Genomic DNA, 19,081 nt, shown 5'->3' with positions numbered 1-19,081 from the left:
ATATAAAAGGATGTCTGCTTTTAAATTAGTGATTTAAAAAATTTGATGTAAAGTCCTTAGTTTGAATATTGTTTAATTGATAAGTATATTTATGATCATTATTGGCCTGTATTATGAGGTGTAGGAGTAACCTATATGGTTTTGATTGGTCGTTTAATTTCTTGTCTTGATGGATGTGAATGATGTTTAATTATTATTTATTTAGGCTCTATTATTAGTTCAGATTATTTATAGATAGAATAATGTGCAATAGATGGCTCTTAAAACCTGTTAATTATTATATTATTATTACTTGACAATTGTCTCAACATTCCAATTTACTGTCCTCTTACTATAAGTGTTGTTTTAATTAGCACATAAATGATCTTCACGTAATATGGTTTATTTACCCCCATGACAATGCTTCAGTATTTGTAAAGTTATAATTCCCGGTTATTAAGGTAATTAGAAAAATAACAAACCCTGAATATATGAACGTTAAAAGCATTTTGGTATGTGCAAAATATTCTTGTTTTGCAAGAACACTGACTTACATCTTATGAATATCAGAACCACTTCAAATTTCTTGATAGTTCTTTTTCCACTGCCAGTATTGACATGTCTATTGGCTGGTCAGGTCCTGGAAGACCCTATGGTGCTGCTGCTATCCTGGGCATAACAATATGCAATGTAAAGTTGAGGTTGTCAATATTGTATCAGGGCTCACTCCTGCTATACTTGTGTCCTATAGTTATCTGGAGATGATTTCGGGGCTTATCGTCCCCACGGCCCGGTCCTCGACCAGGCCTCCTTTTTGTTACACAATCCCAAGGAAGCAGCCTGTAGCAGCTGTCTATCTCTCAGGTACATATTTAGTGCTAGGTTAACAGACGCATCAGGATGAAAGAAACTCTGCCCATTTGTTTTCGCCTCCACCAAGGATCAAACCCGGAACCTCAGGACTATGAATCCGATGTTCTGTCCACTCAGTTGTCAGGGGCCTGAAAGGTGCTCAGCAGTATTTGATTATGTGTGTGTGTGTATATGCATGGTTTCACAAGCAATATCAACTGTGTAGATGAGTATGGAAATATATGATCAGAAATATATCAATTGACTAATTTGTATCATAATGCCGAACTCATGGGTGGTAGGTGATTCTTAACACTGATTTTATCCGCTAAGATGTATACTTAAATTTGTTTAATGCATTCATGGATGCTGAAAATTTACATAATCCTGCTATTAATGATTTATTTACTATTACTATAGCTTTATGTCATGAGATAGGAATGGAAGGTCTCATATTGATCATTTTCTTATTGATGATATAACTGGTCACACCTTTAAGTATAAGGCTGTCAGTGATGACAACCTGTCCTGGTATCATCCTGCCATGGCCACCTCCAATATACCTCACTCACAAGTTGCTGCTGCCAAAGATAACATAAACCTCCCTAGAACACACCTAAACGTAGGAAGGCCACTCTTGCTGACCTGGATAAGTTTAAATGCCTGCTTAACCAATACTCAAATAACAAGTGATGCAATTGCTTGCAATATTATTCAGTGCAATTTGCATCAGAACAATCTCAAGGACTTTTTCACATCTGTCGTTTCAGTGCTAGATAGGGCAGGGGAAGATAGTATTTATCTTGTAACCAATAAAAGAAGTAGTGTGCCTGGTTGGAATAATCATGTTAGGGAATTTCAAAATAGATATACCTTTTGGCATAACCTACGGAAAGATGCAGGGATGTCCCAGACCGTTTGGTATAATCCACGGAATGATGCAGGGTGCCTCAGACCTATTGGCATAACCTACATAAAGATGCAGGGGGCCCCAGAGATGGTTGGCGGCCCCAGATCAGGTGTGGCACCAGGGCTCAGTATCATCAAGAAAGAGGATTAGGAAAGAGAAAGATAATATTGCGAGAATAAAAGTTGCCGATAATCTTAAAAGGAAAAAGTTTTATGATTTTTCAGGAGAAATTAGAACAAAAAGGTTCATGCAGAGGAGTAACCAAAGTTATGAATGACGTCTCCGGGCCCAATAATATATGAAATGTTTTAAAAGAAAAAAAATCTTTAATATTGTAGAACACTGCGAGGTGCAGGACAGATGAGACTGAAACTGACCTAATTACAGCTGTATGTGAAGCCTGTATGGACCCTGCCCCCCCCCCTAATGTTAAACACCTGCACACTGTAACCCCTGTAATGCTTGAGAAAACTTAGAAAGCTAAACAATAGGAATTATAATATTTTACATAATTATGATAAAATACAGTAATATATTATGATATATTAACGTATTTTATTTATTATTTTTGTATACAAGGGTTCTTACATTCTTGTACAGCCAATAGCACGCATAGCGTTATGGGTGAATGTCTATGTGTCTTACAGGCACACTCTCCCATGGTACATCACCACCATGTGTCTTACAGGCACACTCTCCCATGGTACATCACCACCATGTGTCTTACAGGCACACTCTCCCATGGTACATCACCACCATGTGTCTTACAGGCACACTCTCCCATGGTACATCACCACCATGTGTCTTACAGGCACACTCTCCCATGGTACACCACCACCATGTGTCTTACAGGTACACTCTCCCATGATACATCACCACCATGTGTCTTACAGGCACACTCTCCCATAGTACATCACCACCATGTGTCTTACAGGCACACTCTCCCATGGTACATTACCACCATGTGTCTTACAGGCACACTCTCCCATGGTACACCACCACCATGTGTCTTACAGGTACACTCTCCCATGATACATCACCACCATGTGTCTTACAGGCACACTCTCCCATAGTACATCACCACCATGTGTCTTACAGGCACACTCTCCCATGGTACATCACCACCATGTATCTTACAGGCACACTCTCCCATGGTACATCACCACCATGTGTCTTACAGGCACACTCTCCCATGGTACATCACCACCATGTGTCTTACAGGCACACTCTCCCATGGTACATCACCACCATGTGTCTTACAGACACACTCTCCCATGGTACATCACCACCATGTGTCTTACAGGCACACTCTCCCATGGTACATCACCACCATGTGTCTTACAGGCACACTCTCCCATGGTACATCACCACCATGTGTCTTACAGGCACACTCTCCCATGGTACATCACCACTATGTGTCTTACAGGCACACTCTCCCATGGTACATCACCACCATGTGTCCTACTGGCACTCTCTCCCAGGGTACATCACCACCATGTGTCTTACTGGTGAGCACATTTAGGTGAGCACATCTAGGTGAGCACATCTAGGTGAGCACATCCAGGTGAGCACATCTAGGTGAGCACATCTAGGTGAGCACATCTAGGTGAGCACATCTAGGGGAGCACATCTAGGTGAGCACATCTAGGTGAGCACATCCAGGTGAGCACATCTAGGTAAACACATCTAGGTGAGCACATCTAGGTGAGCACATCTAGGGGAGCACATCTAGGTGAGCACATCTAGGGGAGCACATCCAGGTGAGCACATCTAGGTGAGCACATCTAGGTGAATACATCTAGGTGAGCACATCCAGGTGAGCACATCTAGGTGAGCACATCTAGGGGAGCACATCTAGGTGAACACATCTAGGTGAGCACATCCAGGTGAGCACATCTAGGTGAGCACATCTAGGTGAGCACATCTAGGTGAACACATCTAGGTGAGCACATACAGGTGAGCACATCTAGGTGAGCACATCTAGGGGAGCACATCTAGGTGAACACATCTAGGTGAGCACATCTAGGTGAGCACATCTAGGTGAGCACATCTAGGTGAGCACATCTAGGGGGAGCACATCTAGGTGAACACCTCTAGGTAAGCACATCTAGGTGAGCACATCTAGGTGAGCACATCTAGGGGGAGCACATCTAGGTGAGCACCTCTAGGTAAGCACATCTAGGTGAGCACCTCTAGGTAAGCACATCTAGGTGAGCACATCTAGGTAAGCACATCTAGGTGAGCACATCTAGGTGAGCACATCTAGGTGAGCACCTCTAGGTAAGCACATCTAGGTGAGCACATCTAGGTAAGCACATCTAGGGGAGCACATCTAGGTGAGCACATCTAGGTGAGCACCTCTAGGTAAGCACATCTAGGTGAGCACATCTAGGGGAGCACATCTAGGTGAGCACATAAACTATGCCTATAATCTTACTGTTTATAGGCATAGATGATCACCTAGATGTGATCACCTAGATGTGCTCACCTAGACGTGATCACATATCATACCACGGTCGTCTGTAGTGATTATTTAGTGTCAGAGTGGTTGACAAATGGAATACATTAGGAAGTAATTTGGTGGAGGCAGACTCCATACACAGTTTCAAGTGTAGATATGATAGAGCCCAATAGGCTCAGGAACCTGTACACTACCGCAAGCACAAATAGGTGAGTACCTTCATGTGCTCATTTAGTTGTTCTCACTCTAATTATCAGTCTTTCATCTTGTTTATTACTTAAGTATTACTGATACCTTAAGCTGATTTTGAAATGTTCATGTTTGTTTTAGTAATGATCGCAAGGTAGGAACCCCAGTTGAAAGATTAGAGAAGACAGGTATACATCAGTATATATGACGAATACATTAGGTTAAGATTTTTCTTTTATTTAGCATACAATGGCGTTTTGTGAGTGTTGCAACACAGAAATGAGGAGTTGTGAGTGTTGTAACACAGAAAAACATTTTGGAACACTCACTGATATTATGGAAATTATGTGGTTGCAATAAGGTATTCCTGACTGGTGAAACACTCACAACACGTTATTCCTGTGTTGTAACGTTGCACATATACCTATAACACCTATAACATGTTATTACTATGTTGCAGTACTCACAACACATTGTTCTGCTTTATAACAATCGCAATATGGTATTTTCTTGACATATTCACAGTACGTCATTTCTGAGTTGCAAGGCTCACAACACGCTATTTATTTTCGCAACACTCACACTACGTTGTTGCTGTGTTGCAACACTCATACTACGTTGTTGCTGTGTTGCAACACTCACACTACGTTGTTGCTGTATTGCAACACTCACACTACGTTGTTGCTGTGTTGCAACACTCACACTACGTTGTTGCTGTGTTGCAACACTCACACTACGTTGTTACTGTGTTGCAACACTCACACTACGTTGTTGCTGTGTTGCAATACTCACACTACGTTGTTGCTGTGTTGCAACACTCACAACACGTTGTTGCTGTGTTGCAACACTCACACTACGTTGTTGCTGTGTTGCAACACTCACACTACGTTGTTGCTGTGTTGCAACACTCACACTACGTTGTTACTGTGTTGCAACACTCACACTACGTTGTTGCTGTGTTGCAACACTCACAACACGTTGTTGCTGTGTTGCAACACTCACACTACGTTAATTGTTGCTGTGTTGCAACACTCACAACACGTTGTTGCTGTGTTGCAACACTCACACTACGTTGTTGCTGTGTGGCAACACTCACACTACGTTGTTGCTGTGTTGCAACACTCACACTACGTTGTTGCTGTGTTGCAACACTCACACTACGGTGTTGCTGTGTTGCAACACTCACACTACAGTGTTGCTGTGTTGCAACACTCACACTACGTTGTTGCTGTGTTGCAACACTCACACTACGTTGTTGCTGTGTTGCAACACTCACACTACGTTGTTACTGTCTTGCAACACTCACACTACGTTGTTGCTGTGTTGCAACACTCACAACACGTTGTTGCTGTGTTGCAACACTCACACTACGTTGTTGCTGTGTTGCAACACTCACAACACGTTGTTGCTGTGTTGCAACACTCACAACACGTTGTTGCTGTGTTGCAACACTCACAACACGTTGTTGCTGTGTTGCAACACTCACAACACGTTGTTGCTGTGTTGCAACACTCACACTACGTTGTTGCTGTGTTGCAACACTCACACTACGTTGTTGCTGTGTTGCAACACTCACACTACGTTGTTGCTGTGTTGCAACACTCACAACACGTTGTTGGTGTGTTGCAACACTCACACTACGTTGTTACTGTGTTGCAACACTCACACTACGTTGTTGCTGTGTTGCAACACTCACACTACGTTGTTGCTGTGTTGCAACACTCACACCACATTGTTGCTGTGTTGTTGGAACACTTACAACACGCTGTTGTTGTGTTGCAACACTCACTCTACATTGTTGCTGTGTTGCAACACTCACACTACGTTGTTACTGTGTTGCAAAACTCACAACACGTTGTTGCTGTATTGCAACGCTCACACTACGTTGTTGCTGTGTTGCAACACTCACACTACGTTGTTACTGTGTTGCAACACTCACAACACGTTGTTGCTGTGTTGCAACACTCACACTACATTGTTGCTGTGTTGCAACACTCACACTACGTTGTTGCTGTGTTGCAACACTCACACTACATTGTTGCTGTGTTGCAACACTCACACTACATTGTTGCTGCGTTGCAACACTCACACTACATTGTTGCTGTGTTGCAACACTCACACTACGTTGTTGCTGTGTTGCAACACTCACAACACGTTGTTGGTGTGTTGCAACACTCATACTACGTTGTTACTGTGTTGCAACACTCACAACACGTTGTTGCTGTGTTGCAACACTCACAACACGTTGTTGCTGTGTTGCAACACTCACACTACGTTGTTGCTGTGTTGCAACACTCACACTACATTGTTGCTGTGTTGTTGGAACACTCACAACACGTTGTTGTTGTGTTGCAACACTCACAACACGTTGTTACTGTGTTGCAACACTCACACTACGTTGTTGCTGTGTTGCAACACTCACACTACATTGTTGCTGTGTTGTTGGAACACTCACAACACGTTGTTGTTGTGTTGCAACACTCACAACACGTTGTTGCTGTGTTGCAACACTCACAACACGTTGTTGCTGTGTTGCAACACTCACAACACGTTGTTGCTGTGTTGCAACACTCACACTACGTTGTTACTGTGTTGCAACACTCACACTACGTTGTTGCTGTGTTGCAACACTCACAATACGTTGTTGTTGTGTTGCAACACTCACACTACGTTGTTGCTGTGTTGCAACACTCACACTACGTTGTTGCTGTGTTGCAACACTCACAACACGTTGTTGCTGTGTTGCAACGCTCACACTACGTTGTTGCTGTGTTGCAACACTCACAACACGTTGTTGCTGTGTTGCAACACTCACACTACGTTGTTGCTGTGTTGCAACACTCACACTACGTTGTTACTGTGTTGCAACACTCACAACACGTTGTTGCTGTGTTGCAACACTCACAACACGTTGTTGCTGTGTTGCAATACTCACACTACGTTGTTGCTGTGTTGCAACACTCACACTACGTTGTTGCTGTGTTGCAACACTCACACTACGTTGTTGCTGTGTTGCAACACTCACACTACGTTGTTGCTGTGTTGCAACACTCACACCACATTGTTGCTGTGTTGTTGGAACACTTACAACACGTTGTTGTTGTGTTGCAACACTCACACTACGTTGTTGCTGTGTTGCAACACTCACACCACATTGTTGCTGTGTTGTTGGAACACTTACAACACGTTGTTGCTGTGTTGCAATACTCACACTACGTTGTTGCTGTGTTGCAACACTCACAACACGTTGTTGTTGTGTTGCAACACTCACACTACGTTGTTGCTGTGTTGCAACACTCACACTACGTTGTTACTGTGTTGCAACACTCACAACACGTTGTTGCTGTGTTGCAACACTCACACTACATTGTTGCTGTGTTGCAACACTCACACTACGTTGTTGCTGTGTTGCAACACTCACACTACGTTGTTGCTGTGTTGCAACACTCACACTACATTGTTGCTGCGTTGCAACACTCACACTACATTGTTGCTGTGTTGCAACACTCACACTACGTTGTTGCTGTGTTGCAACACTCACAACACGTTGTTGCTGTGTTGCAACACTCACAACACGTTGTTGGTGTGTTGCAACACTCATACTACGTTGTTACTGTGTTGCAACACTCACACTACGTTGTTGCTGTGTTGCAACACTCACACTACATTGTTGCTGTGTTGTTGGAACACTCACAACACGTTGTTGTTGTGTTGCAACACTCACAACACGTTGTTGCTGTGTTGCAACACTCACAACACGTTGTTGCTGTGTTGCAACACTCACAACACGTTGTTGCTGTGTTGCAACACTCACACTACGTTGTTACTGTGTTGCAACACTCACACTACGTTGTTGCTGTGTTGCAACACTCACAATACGTTGTTGTTGTGTTGCAACACTCACACTACGTTGTTGCTGTGTTGCAACACTCACACTACGTTGTTGCTGTGTTGCAACACTCACAACACGTTGTTGCTGTGTTGCAACACTCACACTACGTTGTTGCTGTGTTGCAACACTCACAACACGTTGTTGCTGTGTTGCAACACTCACACTACGTTGTTGCTGTGTTGCAACACTCACACTACGTTGTTACTGTGTTGCAACACTCACAACACGTTGTTGCTGTGTTGCAACACTCACAACACGTTGTTGCTGTGTTGCAATACTCACACTACGTTGTTGCTGTGTTGCAACACTCACACTACGTTGTTGCTGTGTTGCAACACTCACACTACGTTGTTGCTGTGTTGCAACACTCACACTACGTTGTTGCTGTGTTGCAACACTCACACTACGTTGTTGCTGTGTTGCAACACTCACAACACGTTGTTGCTGTGTTGCAACACTCACACTACGTTGTTGCTGTGTTGCAACACTCACAACACGTTGTTGCTGTGTTGCAACACTCACACTACGTTGTTGCTGTGTTGCAACACTCACACTACTTTGTTGCTGTGTTGCAACACTCACAACACGTTGTTGCTGTGTTGCAACACTCACACTACGTTGTTACTGTGTTGCAACACTCACAACACGTTGTTACTGTGTTGCAACACTCACACTACGTTGTTGCTGTGTTGCAACACTCACACTACGTTGTTGCTGTGTTGCAACACTCATAACACGTTGTTACTGTGTTGCAACACTCACACTACGTTGTTGCTGTGTTGCAACACTCACACTACGTTGTTGCTATGTTGCAACACTCACACTACGTTGTTGCTGTGTTGCAACACTCACAACACGTTGTTGCTGTGTTGCAACACTCACAACACGTTGTTGCTGTGTTGCAACACTCACCCCAAGTTTTAACTGTTTCGTAATGCTATAATAATAACAAATTATATAATATATATAAAAGTTACTAGAATTCGTAAATAAAACGTGATTGAATTTTTAAAATTTGATGAAATAGATGAAAAACAGTTTTAGATTAAAACTAAAGTTTTATCTGCGTAATATATGGAAAAACGGAAGCTAACATGTCATATATATAGTTGGAACTGGTGACCGCGTGAACACCGGGTCCAACTGGTGACCGCGTGAACACCGGGTCCAACTGGTGACCGCGTGAACACCGGGTCCAACTGGTGACCGCGTGAACACCGGGTCCAACTGGTGACCGCGTGAACACCGGGTCCAACTGGTGACCGCGTGAACACCGGGTCCAACTGGTGACCGCGTGAACACCGGGTCCAACTGGTGACCGCGTGAACACCGGGTCCGACCTCCCAGTCTGGCCACGACTCTTCCTGCTTAATGAAGAACTCAACAGTCATACATTCATCCACTTCATCATACATCATCAACTGACAACTGAGGCGTGTGAAGGAGAAAGTCGGGAAGGAAAAGTCTCTGAGGAAGCGAGGTAAGGTAAGGTAATTATGAGGTGAAAGTACTAGGCCAGTATGATTATACAGCACTTGGAAGGGATATTAAGATCATCTGGAATATATGAGGACGAAGTGAAGGAATGGAAAGCTACCACTTGGGTCATCGGGGATCGAACGCGGACCCTGCAAGAAGCGAGAGTACGGAGTGGAGTAACGGTGCCCAAGCACTGGGACCATCGGGGATCGAACACAAACGTATTTTATAAGCAGCACAGATCTAATAAATGTCAGCAAACTGAAGTGTACACAGTTGTTCTCACCAGTTCTTTAAGGTTTATCAGTTAGTTACTGAACTTAGTTAATGAATCAATATTAAAGTTATGTTTATCAGTTAGTTATTGAACTACGCCTGGAACCCGTAGGTGCGGGACTCTGAAGTCCTCCTCCTTGGGCTCTAGCAGCCCCAGGCTCTGCTTCAGGAGGCTGGGGTCGTTCTTGCACTTGCTGGGGTGGTTCTTCTCCGGCCCCGACCACGACGGTCTCCGGGTTATGAATCCCTTCACCAACTTCCAGGTCACCTCCGGAGCTCACAGTTCCTGCGACGGCGCTGGAACCAATCGTATTGGCGTTTGCCTTTCCATTGGAGACTTTCGGCGCCGTGGAGAGGGGGGACCTGGTGCATGGTTGACAGCTTCTCCCCCGTATCAACCTACCCTGGCTTTGTGCCCTGGAGAGGCCACTCCAGACCGACAACCAGAGCACAACTCCATAGTCTCCTGAGACTGATGAATGTCTGCTACTACTACGACTAGAAGATATAGGTAATAATATATATGTAATAGTATTAGTTAACACAAAACTATATATTGGAGGAACTCTACAACCTGTAATAAGAAGTCTTGTACTTTGAATGTAACCAATGTTGTAACCCTTTTTGTTTAATGACATTTTAAATAAAATAAAATGACAAAATAAAAAAAATATAGGGGATGGTATGAAAAGACAATATGTGAGTGTATGCGGGTGCCCCACAAGGCTTTCCCGAATGCTCCATGTCGTCTTCTTCGAGGTCGAGGGTCCCTACAAATGCCACCAAAGATGGTAACCCCTATATATTTATATAACCTATATCTATATAATAGAATGTATATCCGAGGTTGGTGACCAGACACTTGGTGGGACTAGCCTCGCCCAGCTTTCCAAGATGAGTCATGTTGGGTAGGGGAGCGTCACAGCCTAGTCGGTGTCGGCCGAATTGTAATACTTTAAGAAATATCGGCATTTATATTAATAGCCTAAGACAACCGTGCAGTAATAACATCTATGTAGGAGAAATCCACATGGGCCGTGACGAGGGTTCGAACCTACGTCCGAGAGGATCTTAGATGCTGCCTTAATCGACTGAGCTACGATGTGGTAAAAGAATTGCAACCAGAAGTTCTACTGACCTTACTTGGATCCTGCAGCCTCTCCGAGACACAAACCAGGATTTTACACAATTCCCCCCATGCACCCGAGCTCTGTCAATAAGCCGTTCTACCTCTTCGTCCTTACTTCATTACAAAATCTATGTAGGAGCTTATGATATATTAATAGCAGTGCTTATAAGCAACACATCCATCCTTCATCGTGCATATATTGATGTAATGGACAATTGGATAGTAGAATTTGGTTTTAGTGAATTTGGATAAACCGGCAAAGCTTTTGTCAAATCAAATCAAATGTTTATTCAGGTAAAGTACATACATACAAGGTGAGATACAAACATGTTGTTGGATTTATAGATAGAGCTTGTACATACAATGTCTAAAGCCACTATTACGCAAAGCATTTCGGGCAAGGTTGGCCCGAACCTTTGTATTTGTTTCTCATAAAACCTAACGTAATTTTCCATCCAAGGCCTAATACATGCTAACTGAGGCCAAATAGAGTACATATATATGTTATACTAGGCCTAGGAATATATATGTTTGATTTTAGCTATATTTTTTCCGGACTATAAGGTGAATAGTACCAAGTTCTACTATGTAATTGTCCATTACGTCAATATATAATTTATATGTACGATGCTCTACATAGTTACAAAATGTACAGGAGGATGGATTGTAGATAAAAACATTTCTTTTGGTTTGTTATGGTAGGAAAAAATTAGACTGTAGCAGAGCGTAGTTTCGATCTACGGACCTCTAATTGGATTATGGGCCCAGCACGCTTCCACTGCGACACTCTGCTCCACAATACATAGTTATATGACTCTCAATATTAATAATTACTATAATGTAGTATTAACATATTACAAAATGGTATAAGTTTTATGATTTAATAAATATTGTCAATATACTTTGTTATTAATTTTAGGTCTTTGAGTTTATTTCAATGGGTTATGAAAACAAACATTTAAAAAGTCAAATGTTTCCGCCCGGGATCGAACCGGGGACCTTGCGCGTGTGAGGCGCACGTGATAACCACTACACTACGGAAACCTGAAGTATAGTGACCTGTTATTATATGGACCAAATCCGGTTAATTGCTACCGAAGATGCACATAGCTTTCTTCAGCGATATAATATGATCAAAACACATTGCTTGAGTAATTATATAAATTAAAAAAGGTTTAATAACGAAAATAGAGAGAAAATCCTGTTTTATGTGTGTACGGGGTGTGTGACGTCACGATAACATGATAGGCTTAGTTTAGTTTAGTTCACTTATTATGCACCCCATACCCATCTTGTGGGCGGTAGTGGAAGGGGTTACAGAGGCACATAATGGGCTCAGGGACTGAACCCACAATTCATTTAGCTAAGCAAGTTAGTCTTGATAAGCGAGTTACAAAATTCAATATACGTCGTAACACCAACAATGGGTTCACGATTGACTACAAGTACGGTTTCTAAATTAATTTAATTAAGCAACTGACATATGTGGAGAGCTAGTGTCACAATTGATGTTTGTCGTGCAAACCGCCCCCCCCCCATCCAGTGGGCAGCGCTGGATAGCTTACAATCACTTTGGTACTACCTATAATTAGCAAACTGGGGATATTTGGCAAAAAAATCTGGTAGCAGATAGCTTTGAATGAAATATTTACACATCTCTGGAACGTTTGTTATAGGAAGCAGAAGGAAGTGATATTGGGGCTTCAGAGAGCGGGAGGAAGCCTAGGAAGTATTTTTAAGGCTTCAGAGTGTGGGAGCAGGCAGGAGTAGGTGTTTTTAAGGCTTCAGAGAACAGGAGCGAGCGGGAAAAAGCAGGAGAAAGTGATTTTAGGGCATCAGAAAACGGGAGGAAGTGTTTTTAAGGCTTCAGAGAGCGGGATGAAATAGGAGAAAGTTTTTTAGGGATTTGGAGAGCGGAAAGAATTGTTGTCAGGGCTTCAGAGAGCGGGAGCGAGTGGTAGGAAGCAGGAGAAAAAATTTGTGTGTCTTCAGAGAGCGGGATCGAACGGGAGGAAGCAGGAGGAAATGATTTTAGGGCTTCAGAGAGCAGGAGCGAGTGGTAGGAAGCAGTAGAAAGTATTTGTAAGGTATGTGCTTCATGAGGAAACAGGAGGTGGTGTTATTAGGGCTTCAGAGAGCAGGAGGGAATATTTTTAAGGCTTCAGAGAGCGGGAGGAAGTGGGAGGTAGCAGAAGGAAGTATTAATAGGGTTTCAGAGATCGGGAGCGAGCAGGAGGAAGGCACTCTGTATAGTGTGGAGGAAGAGCTTGGACACGGGGAAGATACCAGATGCTCTTAAAACAGCAGACATAGCCCCTCCACACAAGGCAGGTAGCAATGCATTGGCAAAGAATTATAGACTAGTTGCACTAACGTCCCACATAATGAAAGTACTGTATTTGAGAGAGTGATCAGGAGTCAGGTCACTAGTTTCATGGAGACCAATGACCTCCACAATCCAGGCCAACATGGATTTAGAGCAGGAAGATCATGCCTCTCACAGTTACTTGACCATTACGACAAAATCACTGAGGCATTAGAAGAAAAACTGAATGCAGATGTGGTATACACAGATTTTGCAAAGGCATTCGATAAATGTGACCATGAAGTGATAGCACACAAAATGAGGTCAATGGGAATAACTGGAAAAGTAGGACGCTGCATACTCACTTTTCTGTCGAACAGAAGACAGAGAATAACAGTTAACCATATAGAATTGAGTCCAAGAGCAGTTAAAAGCTCAGTACCTCAAGGTACAGTCCTTGCACCACTGCCTTTCCATATTCTCATATCAGATATAAACTCAAATACAAAGCACAGCTTCGTATCATCCTTTGCAGATGACATAAAAATCAGCATGAAAATTACCTCTGCTGAAGATATTGAAAAACTACAAGTAGATATTAATAAAGTTTTCGACTGGGCAACAGAAAATAACATGATGTTTAACAGCAATAAATTCCAGGTACTCAGATACGGTAAAAGTGAGAACCTTAAACATAATACAGGATACAAAACGCAATCAAATTTGCCCATAGTAGGAAAGAAACATGTAAAGGATTTGGGAATAATGATGTCTGACGACCTAAATTTTAGGGAGCATAATGAAGCATATATTGCAGCAGCCAGAAAAACGATAGGATGGATTACGAGAACTTTCAAATCCAGGGATCCCATCACAATGGTTGTACTCTTCAAATCACTTGTGCTGTCCCATCTTGAGTACTGCTCAGTACTCACTTCCCCATTTAGAGCAGAAGAGATTGCTGAAATAGAGGGAGTACAGAGAACATACGGGATACATAAACGAGATAAAGCATCTAAATTATTGGGATCGTCTCAAATCAATATTGATCATGCTACGCTACGAGACCAACGTGATCACGCAACGCTCCTCACTCTAAGCTGTATATCAGCCCTTATACTATTGCCAGATGATGTAGACCGCCACCCACAGGCAGCTAAGTACATGGAGTCCTAGCATGTTATAGCAAAACCAAAGTAACCGACCAAAATCAACTCATTCCATCTCAATTAAGTTTCAAAACATTCCTCTACGGCTGTGAGTACCAGTGCATGCTGCCGCCACCGCGCTGCCTGACGCAAGTTTCTTCACAATATATACCCCCAGTCCATTCTAACCAATCATGTCTCCCAAAAATGGGGCTGTGCAGAGAAAGAAGGACAACAAACCCCTTAACAAGGCAACCATCCCGGCCAACTCAAACAATATTCGTGTTTCTCCGTCTGGAAGCTCTGGGGTCCAGGGCAGCGGTGCTGCCCTCCCCTCCACCCCTTTGAGCAAGGGAGCAGAGACATCTCAACCCTCTCCTATGGACATGCTAGCATCCCACTATAAGCAACTCAAGCGAGCTTCCGGTCCCTCACCGGAATTCTATAACTGGGCCGAGAATCAGTGGTTCAAAAAGTTGTGCCAAGTCCTCGAGTCTCAAAATGCTATCATCTTGAGTCTTCTAAATGAGAATCTAGCGATCCGCGCTAATCTCCAACAACAACAACAAGAAATAACCCTCCTCCGCGAGGAAATTAGAAACTGCAAGGCAAGCCAAGACCAACTACAGCATGATTTGAATGATCTCCGTGAGGAAAGCAACCTTCTGAAAACTGATGAAGCCATTAAAAAACAGGAGGAAGCTCTCAACAAAATGACTGCATGTATCAGTACATTTTCAGCCCAGCGTTCTGTCTCCCAGGATGAACAAGACCAGCAAAAGCTGCTAGACTCTGTTATAGTGTCGTCCCAAGATATACCTGTGGAACATGATGGTGAAAACTGTGTCGAAATAGCTCTGGATCTCTTAAAAGACAAATTGCAGCTCATTCTAAACAAATCTGACGTTATTGCTGCCTACAGAGTAGGCAAAAAGAATCCATCAGGTCAAAACCAACGGAAAATTCGCCTGAAGCTGTCTTCCCAGTTCACGAAATCCAATCTAGTCCGGACAGCTGTAGCCCAACGGAAGGGATTATACATCAACGAGTGCTTGACTAGGAACAGACAGCACCTCCTCTACCGCCTGCGTCAAATCCGTCAAGAAAACCCAGATGCGATTCATCAGTGCTTCGTTAGAGATGGACTGATAAAGGTGAGAAAAACCGCAGAGGGCAAAATGTTCACAATTACTAAAGAAGAGAACCTCAACGCTTTCCTCTCCCAATGTGATCTGTCTCAGCTCATTATCACTCCCAGTGAATTAACTTAATTAACCCCCTGTCAACTAGTGGGGCTAGGTTTCCTAAGTCTCATTGTTTCATTTTCTGACTTAATTTTTAACTTACTCTTAACTAGTCATTTACTGAAATTATTTAATTGAGTGCATAAATAGTTCTTCAGGTCTTATTAATTATATAGTCATAACTGAACTATTTATAGTTAATAATCATTAGCTTAAATTTGCCTATGCTTATTATTCAACTTTTCTTTGATTCCATTTATTACCTAGATTGCCTAGCCTCGCCATGCTCCCTTACTCCATTGTACCCCTGGCTTTGCCTGCATCTCAAATTGCAAATTGTTACTTACAGTGTACCTGAGAGTACTTGTAAGCAATCTACCTCATTTTTCATTTTTGCTCAATTTGTTTTTGTATTGCTTAGTCTTGTTTATATTTTTGTTTTGTATTTCTATATCTTGTGTTTTGTATAGTCCATGTTTATATGTTTTTTCGTTAATCTCATTTATTACCTAGGTTGCCTAGCCTAGCCATACTCCCTTACTCCATTGTACCCCTGTAAGCCCCTTTTGAGTTTGCTTTGTTCTGTTATTGTGTACATCTTTTTCCCTATTTTATAGCTTGTTTCTACCTTGTTATTTGCCTTTCTTCCCTTGTTTTTCCTGCAATCAGCTTTTTTTATGCAGACAAGTATAGACCCTGAACTTAACCTCTTATCCACTATCTATGACAATTATCACTTTAATGATCTAAATTGCAGATATTTTGCAGCACATGATGTAAACAATGTATTAACTCATAATCACAATATCTCTGTAATCAATTTGAACGTTAGATCCCTAGGTAAACACTTCGATGATGTTAGTGCCTTGATTGAAGCTATTGACAACAAATTCTCTTTTATTATACTTACTGAAACATGGTTGAAAGAGGATACTACTCAGCTCTTTAACATGCCTAACTACTCAGCAATTCACAACTGTCGTCAACTTCAGAGAGGTGGTGGCACTGCTCTTTACTACCACCAAGAACTAACATGCTTAAAAGAAATTAGAACCAGAGACTGCTATGGGGAGTATATCTTCGCCAGCTTCAGAGTCAAGGGTGCCGAGTCTGTCCTGACTGTGGGTGCAGTTTATAGAATTCCTAACACTGATGTGTCCGAATTCAACTCAAACCTTAGAAATCTAATACTTGATAACAGACTGAACAAAAACCACCTAATTATCGCAGGGGACTTTAATATTGACCTCTGCGAGCCTGAACACCCCACGGCTGTTAGCTTCCTCAACTGTATGAATTCCTGCTTCCTCATACCCTTAATCACTAGACCTACTAGAATCACTGATAGCACTGCCACGACGCTCGATCACATCTGGACAAACATAACCTCTCCGCTTACTTCAGGTATAATCACCGATAGCACTACAGATCATTACCCCACATTTAAATCAAACCAAATCATCTGGTCATCTGGTGCAAACAACAGAAGGATACGCGTGAAGTTAGATAGCTGCTCCCGCAAGTCAGACCTTATCACTGCTGCAGTCGCTATGAAATCCAAGGTTTATGTGAACGAATGTCTTACCAGATTCAGACAAAATCTCTTATTTAAACTACGTGGAATTCGCAATAGATCCACTGCTATTAAACATTGTTTTGTGCGCGATGGTAAAATAATAGCTAGGAAGACTGACTCTGGAAAAACTTATGTCATAACCACTGAAGCACACCTCACTTCTTTCCTGGATGACTGTGGGATATCAGCTGAATAACCAGAACATAATTTGTAGTCTCACATACAACCAAAGTGTACTTAAGCTCTGCCTTTCCTTTCCAAAGGTGTTTATTTTTATTTTTATTTTAATTTTTACTTTATTTTTTGTTTGTCATCTTTGCCTGTTTTATACTCTTAATTATTTGTTCTTAGTTAATCCCCTTGTCACTAAACCTAGGGCTTTTTATTACCCTGTTAATTAACCATTACTAAGCTAATTATCTTCAAGATCATTTTTTTTATGATTATTATTTTTCTTATTATTTTTTATTTTACATTTATATTGTCAGTCTCTACTGATTTTTTGTGTTTTATTTTATGTAACTTCTGTGTCCTCCCTGGCTATCTATTGGATCTTTATTTTACTTCAAAATTGTTACTATTTTATTGTATCTGCTCTTATTCTTGTGTTTTGCTTTATCGTGTATCTTGTATCGTGATCCCTCTGCATCTCTATGCACACTGATATTGATCCTGATCAAAATCTTCTGTCTCATATCTATACCAACCAGCACATTGATCATCATTATTGCAAGTATTTCACAGCACACCAGGCTAAAAACAAACTCCAAAATAGCACCTATCTATCAGTTTATAACCAAAATGTTAGATCACTTGGTAAACATTTTGACGATTTAAATGCACTACTCACAGCACTAGGTACTAACCTATCGTTCATTATTTTAACAGAAACTTGGCTAAATAAAGACTATACCCAACTCTACAACTTAGCTGGTTATAAAGCCATTCATAACTGTAGGCCTAATAAAAAAGGTGGTGGCACAGCTATATATTACCGAGATACATTTATCTGCAACAGTGTTATTAGTGACAGAGATGACTACTGTGAATATACTTTTGCTCAGTTTACAATTAAATCCCTTAAATCCTCTTTGACTATTGGAGCCATCTATAGATTTCCTAATACTAACATAGCTTCTTTCTCAGACAACCTAAGGAATCTTATTATAAACAACAATCTCAACAAAAACCACATCATTCTGGGAGGAGACTTTAATATTGACCTGGGTCAACAAAATTGCTCTCAAGTTGACTATTTCCTTAACAGCATGAACTCCTGTATGCTAATCCCCACTATCACCAAACCTACCCGAGTCACTCAAACATCAGCCACTACCTTGGACCACATATGGACAAACATAACAGCTCCCCTTGTATCTGGTATAATCTACGACAGAACAACTGACCACTATCCTACCTTTCTCATAGCGAACATGGACATAACACCACCAAAAAGCAAGAAACTTTCATTTAGGCTACACAGTGAATCAGCGTTAGACAATCTTACAGAGGCACTTCACAATATTAACTGGGATTCTGAATTCAATAATACCCATGATATAAATTCATTAGCTAACCTCTTCCTCTCCAAAACTCTAAGCCTCTACAACCTTCATTGTCCCCTTCTTACAAAGCAAGTAA

General features: G+C 41.9%; 1 non-coding gene across 1 annotated transcript; it reads right to left on the bottom strand.

The window, feature by feature from the left end:
• Positions 1-12,138: 12,138 nt before the first annotated feature.
• On the bottom strand, positions 12,139-12,211 carry TRNAV-CAC (transfer RNA valine (anticodon CAC)). The gene has a single exon. It is a non-coding gene; the product is annotated as a tRNA-Val (tRNA).
• Between the last annotated feature and the right edge of the window lie 6,870 nt (positions 12,212-19,081).

The sequence above is a fragment of the Procambarus clarkii genome, chromosome 55 (genome assembly GCF_040958095.1).
Source record: "Procambarus clarkii isolate CNS0578487 chromosome 55, FALCON_Pclarkii_2.0, whole genome shotgun sequence".
Classification (NCBI taxonomy): domain Eukaryota; kingdom Metazoa; phylum Arthropoda; class Malacostraca; order Decapoda; family Cambaridae; genus Procambarus; species Procambarus clarkii.
The sequence above is the reverse complement of the archived record's forward strand: the minus strand, read 5'-3'. Positions and strand labels throughout refer to the sequence as shown.